The sequence below is a fragment of the Amblyomma maculatum genome, chromosome 4 (assembly GCF_055883805.1).
Source record: "Amblyomma maculatum isolate TAMU_Amacu chromosome 4, ASM5588380v1, whole genome shotgun sequence".
In the NCBI taxonomy this organism is placed as follows: domain Eukaryota; kingdom Metazoa; phylum Arthropoda; class Arachnida; order Ixodida; family Ixodidae; genus Amblyomma; species Amblyomma maculatum.
Genome location: NC_139347.1, coordinates 151,141,727 through 151,148,628, shown reverse-complemented (window position 1 = coordinate 151,148,628; position 6,902 = coordinate 151,141,727). Strand labels below are relative to the sequence as shown.

Genomic DNA, 6,902 nt, shown 5'->3' with positions numbered 1-6,902 from the left:
GCATCATGTCAAAGGCTTAAAGATCTTTTATTTCAGCCAACCCAACCATTATACGGGTATTAGTTGCAAATGAAAGGCAGTATCTGCCTCACTCTTCTGATTGGAATTAAATATTCAGCCTGGGATTGTCACAGAACAAAACGATATACACTGAACATTGAGTATGCCAAGACTAATGTATGATTAAACTGCATTTGATTCTTATTTTCAAATTAAACTTAATTTGTTGTTCTGCAAGTCTCCCTTCCTAGTTTTCTAGTCCTAAGGAACTAGATGACCAGTCAGCTGCAGGAACACTCAGCCAATTCTCTCAAATACATGCAAACCGAGTATTTAGTTACCGATGAGAACATCAGTCGCATTATCACATCCTGCACGTCACTGCACAACTTCATGGTGTCTGAGGAGAAACCAGCTTCCTGTGCAGTCTACTGCCCCCCCCCCCCCCCGCACCACATACTATTGGCAAGGGCAGCTGATCGAGGGAACCTGGAGGTAGGAGACAGAGGGAAATGGGAGGCTAACTCCTCTTCCAGCCTTAGGTTGTCACCTAGCCATGTAATCATGCTGTTGGCAAATAAGCTTAAAGAAACTGAATTACTGGTTACTTTTAGCTCATCGAAATGAGCTTATAACTAGGAGTCAAAGCTGTCAGTTTGATGATTTGGAAAGAAAGCCCTTTCTCTGTAATGTTCCATGTTCTCTCCTTTCAGGCTTGCACATGCTATCAGGGAAAAGCTGTGCGAATACTTCATCAGAAGCAGCCAAGCAAAGTTTCGTGGCAGGAGAAAATGATCAGAGGCGGCCAAATGAAAACAATGGTAACATTTATTTTTGCTTTGTACTTACAGCATACTTTGTAGTTCACAGTTAATATTGTCCTGAAAACGTGCTTGCTGTCCTGTATGCAGAGAAGAAACAAAAAAAAAAATAGGCATGATATATGTCATTAGTATATGCCTTGGGTATTTCCTGTCAGTAATTTGTAAATACATGACAATGTTGTCAATTTGTAGGAGCTCTTCCTTGGCCTTGGCCTTCTATAAAATGGAATGCTTGTGAAGAGGAAATTAAATTCACTTCAGAAGCAAGCACTGCAGTCACTAGTTAGGTTCAAGTAAGCATGCATTACAAGAGATGAACGACGGGATGTCATTATGCAGATTTATCTTTCCACATCTGAATCGCAGTCCTCTACTCTGCTTTCGAGTTGGCTGCAAATATTAGGGCAGATGACGTGCACTAAATTACAGTGACTTCAAGTGCACACTTTACTTTCTCAGATGGTTACCTTTCGGTTGTAGCTTTGTGTGGAGTGGATGGCCCATCTGACTCAAAAGGACAAGCCAGATATTCGTGGCACTGCAGGCTCTGGAACGGCGACTTGAGTGGTGGCATCTGGCTGGTCTTCAGATCTGTTTCCAATCAATAAATAACCAATACCATGAATTGAACAGGTTTTTTTTATTATTTTAACTCACTCCACACATCAATCATTTGAACAGGATTTCTAGGCATGGGTCATGGGCAATGAAGTTACAACCTGTGAAGAATGAAAAGTTGCACACTGTTTTAAAACTTACTCTTGAGACTGGGTGAAATGAACTCTTAATCAGCCTGCAAAATATTCAGCCAGGTATAACAAACAGAACACTATATTACATTTATAATAGTACACCTAAATTTTTATATTGTGCTTGATACTACAATCATGAAATGAGCACCCTGAGAGTGCACACTAATACATACTGAGAAAATATGCAACTTATATTGGTTCTCTTGACACATGCTCCATTATGGGCTGCATTTGCTTGAAGTGTTTCCACTCCACACTAGGAACGTTGACAGCTCCAGCTTCACCCCTCATACTGGACCTAATTTGGTTTTCAATGTTGAAAAAAAAATGTGTCTTTTAAGTTCTTAAAATATTTTTCTGACAGATGGCCCCTACAGGAAAACAAAAGACTGGTTATCAAGCACTAAACAAGAATTGGCGGTTGCTTATTTTCTGTTCACATGTTCTATCGGTCTCTTCAGCGTTGCCACTGTAAATTATTTAATCTGAACTGCACAGCACTCCAGCACAGCACGACCACTCCAATATTAGTTTTTAAATACACTAAATCTAAAGGCCACTATTGTAAGATGTGAAAAACTCGGGCTTAGCCTTTCGTCACAGGAAATAAGTCTCTAAAAACGCATCATGCTCGCGGTCCGCCCTAAAGCTTGTCACGGAGCACACAACGCTGCTACCGTAATGCTATACGCTCCAACATATTCGTACAAGCTGAATATTCACGGCACAGGAACCCGCAACGGCACAAGTAAAGTAAAAGAAGTACGTAGTGCATGCTCGCTCTAGCTGCGCATGCATGCGATAGGTGCAAATAGCGGGAATGAGCGAAATGATCAGTGTTATCGCTTCGCAGCACACAGGTGTCGTACACGATCGCGGGAGGTCCGCTTGCATAGGACAAAGGAAGTTAGCAGCAGCGTGAACACAACCAAGGCTGGATACGCGAAGCATACCTCACCGGCACTCGAAAAAAAGAAAAAAAAACAGTTCTCAAACAGCGGCATGAGCCAAATGGTCATCAATGCGCTGGTTTCGAAGTACGTAATACATGCGTCGTACACGATCGCGCGAGGTACGCATGCATAGGATAAAGCTAGCAGTAGCGCGAGAACAGAGCGAAACGTACTTGTTCCGGCATCCGAAAAGTTCTCGCGAGTATCGGCGTGATGCGAGATATAAAAGCAATTGTGCTTACCTCTCACTCCCAGTCCTTGGCCAATATGTTCCCACAGGTCCTCGTTGTAAATCCGGACCTTGAAATTTGAATGTCGCTTGGATTGGGGCCTCCTTTATGGCATCAGGCAGCACCTCCGCAGAAACAACACCGGCCCGCTCCGCTGCAGTGCTTGCCGCCATACTGGATTTTGGGCGGACATGACGTCAACGACTCATCGTCGCTTCCGCGGCGAACGCGGAAAAATCGGTCTCGGACCGATCGCCCTCGCCGCGCCGCTTTCCGCCCTCGTCGGCGTCAAAAGCGGCCGAATCCGCTTCGCTCGCCGGAAATTTGGTGTAGTGTGAACGCGCCTTAAGAGCGGCTTGCGGGGTGGAGTGCAGCATCTAAACTGTTGCTGCTGTACCAAAATAATCCTAAGGGGCCGAAAAAAAGTGTGCACTCATCGAGATCGGCTGACTCACCCTTCGCTTCAAGAACATCCATTATAATAGTTGTGTCTTTTTCCCCGCCTTGCGGGGCTGCTGCTTTCTTGTGTATGCCCCTTGTTCGCTCACGTGGCAGCGGAAATACCCTCCCTCCTCTTACTCTTTGTTTTCATTTCCGCCCATTTCATTAGGTTACCATTCTTTGTCGTGTTGAAGCCTTTAGTACTCCTGAGCGTACTTTAGGATATATTTTGTTCGGTTGTGGTACGTCCGAACAGCTCAGTATTTGTAAAACATGCTCACAACAAATCATAAAATAGCATTCTTAACAACCCTAGCATACATATATATATATATATATATACTTGAATGCATAATAACTGGAATGCACTGGAGTCAGAAACTGTCGAATGCTCCACTCTTGATGCGTTCACCACACACACTTCTGAGTTAAAATCTGAATGTATTGTAATCTGTTGTGAACCTGTTCTTGTACACCACATCAACCATATTACACCCTTGATATTTTCCCGGTCACAATGCAGCATTACAAAAAAAACCACCTGTTATCGTGATGCGCACTTTCTTGCCATATGTACACATTCTGTGTGGTCATGGCACGGCATGGTGTCTATATATATATATGCAGATCAGGTAAGGGGAAATAAGGTTGCTCGTTATAATACATGAAGGAAAGAAGCCAACAGTCGGCGAGGCCAAAGAAAGCGTTGGGGATGACACTTTTATGTCTTTTGTTTTAAATGTTTACTTGGATAATCACGGAAATTAGTAATGTAACCTAATTAGGGAAAAGATAATTAAACACAAAGTAGAAGAAAAAACATCGTGCCGATGGCGGGAATCGAACCTACGACCTCCGAATATCGCGTCCGGTGCTCTTGCAACTGAGCTACATTGGCCACTGCCCCCCTGCTACTTTCTTGGGTATTTATGTTGTCTGTATACGAACCTTGAGAGTGTTCACCAGCGCCACCCTCAACCATAGTGGCGGACGTGGAACGTCCTTTGTTACCGCCAGAGTCATGTAGAACGTGACCAAGAGCTAGGGCGAAAGCTGTGCTAGAACCCTCTTACGCTATCTATGGCTTCAAGACTGCCAGAACTGAGACCCCCGTAAGCTACAAGCAGATTCAGTTCAGTTCAGGCGTTCAGTCGTGTCCGACTCTTCGTGACCCTATGGACCATGTCACGCCACGCTTTCCGGTCTCTCACTATCTTCTTAACATCACATAGCTTCATCTGCAATGCCTCGAGAATGCCATCTAACCATCGCATTCGCTGCCCACCCCTTCTCCGGCGACCCTCAACCTTTCCCAACATCAAATCTTTCTCCAGCGACTCCTCTCTTCTCATCAGATGACCAAAGTAGCTGAGCTTTAACTTTAGAATTTGACCCTCCAATGAGCAGTCAGGGTTTATGGTCGACAATATCGACTGAGTTGATCTTCTGGCAGTCCAAGGAACTCTTAAGAGTCTTCGCCAGCACCACAATTCAAACGCGTCAATTCTTCGGCGGTCAGCCTTTTTCACAGTCCAACTCTCGCATCCATACATCACAACTGGAAAGACCATAGCACGGGTTATACGTATCTTGGTTGGCAGACTAATGTCTCTGCTCTTTACTAGGCGGTCAAGGCTAACCATTGCTCTCTTTCCCAGAAGCAGGCGTCTCCTAATTTCATGGCTGCAGTCTCCTTCCGAGGTAATCTTGGCGCCCAAGAACAGAAAATCTGTCACAGCTTCCACTTCTTGTCCATTGATGCTCCAGGACTTGATAATGCAAGACGCCATGATCTTCGTCTTTTTAATGTTCAGTTTAAGCCCAAACTTCTCACTCTCTTCTTGTACGCGCATCAGTAGTCTCTTGAGTTCCACTTCACTTTCTGCCATTAAAGTGGTATCATCCGCATATCTAAGGTTGTTGATACGTTTTCCAGCAATCTTCACTCCAGCTGATGACTCGTCCAGACCGGCCTTCCTCATGATGCACTCTGCATATAGGTTAAATAGGCAGGGCGACAGTATGCAGCCTTGCCTCACCCCTTTCTCAATCGGAAACCAATCAGTAAGACCATGCCCAGTTCTGACTGTGGCCTCTTGCCCTTCATAAAGGTTCCTGAGGAGACAGATGAGGTGAATTGGAACTCCCATCTCTTGGAGAGCTTGCCACAATCTGCTGTGATGTACGTAGTCAAACGCTTTCGCATAAACAAGCAGATTAGGTAAGTGGAAATGAGGGTGCTTGTTATAATACATGAAGGAAAGAAGCTAACAGTCTGCGAGGCGAAGGAAAGCGTTGGGGATGGCACTTTTATGTCCTTTTTTTAATGTTTACTTGAATAATCACAGAAATGAGTAATGTAATCTGATTAGGGGAAAGATAAATGAACACAAAGTAGAAGAGTCGAAGAAAAAACAACGTGCCGATGGTGGGAAACGAACCCACGACCTCCCACGAATATATATATATATATATATATATATATATATATACTGGGTTTCCCAGCTTACTTCAGCCAAGGGTTACAAAATCAAATATTTGACGTATGTCACTGCAACCAGTTCCATACAACTAGCAGCCTGCTTGCGTACTCAGGCACTTTTTTGTTTTGATATTACTTAATTGGGTAATTATGTTATATTTTTCTCATTTATTTATTATTCACCTTAAACTAAAAATGTGTAATTAGAAAGTTGTATAACACCTTCAATAACCCCCATTCCATTAATTGCGATAAAGAAATGTATGCTCGAGCAGCTTGCATGTCACCATCTTAGTTTTCGTACAAACATCCGCAAGCGGAAAAGCTGTATGGCTTGCAAAAGAAGTGTATTAGATTTGAGGGAAACAAATCGCAATATAAACATGCATTCCCAATGTTTTTAAAATAGTGTTACTCATTACTCATGTATTTCAGTAAAGCCTGGCAAGCTACCTTTATTTAAAAATAAAATCACCCAGAAGAAATTTTGTTACGAGAAAATTGCCATCATAAAAATTCCAGCAATAATTTTGTATGCAGAAGATACCAGTTTCTTTTTTTCTGTCATGCATCTTAGTAATATTCCGGTCGAGGCATATGCATGCTACATGAATTATCTTTATGGTTGAATATAAATAAGGTGGAAATAAATGCTAATAAAACTGAGTTATTATATTTAAGGCACGCAACATGCCTGATGACTCCAAAATTAAGCTTAATTTGAAAACGGTGTAATTGCACGTGTTTGTTCCTACAATATTTTAGGTGTTATTTTTGAAGAACATATGAGTTAGACTCTGCATACATGTATAAAAGGATCCGCGCCAACATATCAAGGTCACTATGTGTACAGTAGACTACTATGGATCTTGTTTCAAAAGGCTTGAAGTGGCAGGTATATTATACCTTAATTCATTCACATCTTCAGTGTTGTAACTGTTATGGAGGTCTAAAACAAAAACTAATCTCTTGAACCTAATAGTGTTGCAGAAAAAAGCGATACAATATGTCAAAATCCTTCTGTAGAATGATCATAGAGGTTTGTACTTTTCAGGGCATTCCGTCCTACAACTGAACAAAAATTTTGAGTTTAAATTGATTAGCTACGTGCTTACCGATTTCAAACCTAATCTAACTCAAAATGTTCAGTTATACTCTAGTAGTAATGCGCTTTATAAATTAAGGCAGGTCAGTTGCAAAGTATCTCTTGTTCGGACTAA

General features: G+C 42.4%; 1 long non-coding RNA gene across 1 annotated transcript; it reads right to left on the bottom strand.

The window, feature by feature from the left end:
- Positions 1-826: 826 nt before the first annotated feature.
- On the bottom strand, positions 827-3,103 carry LOC146193307 (uncharacterized). Its single transcript, XR_014706436.1, has 3 exons — positions 2,772-3,103; positions 1,292-1,415; positions 827-901 (listed from the first exon to the last, which is right to left on the bottom strand). It is a non-coding gene; the product is annotated as an uncharacterized LOC146193307 (long non-coding RNA).
- Positions 3,104-6,902: the final 3,799 nt, after the last annotated feature.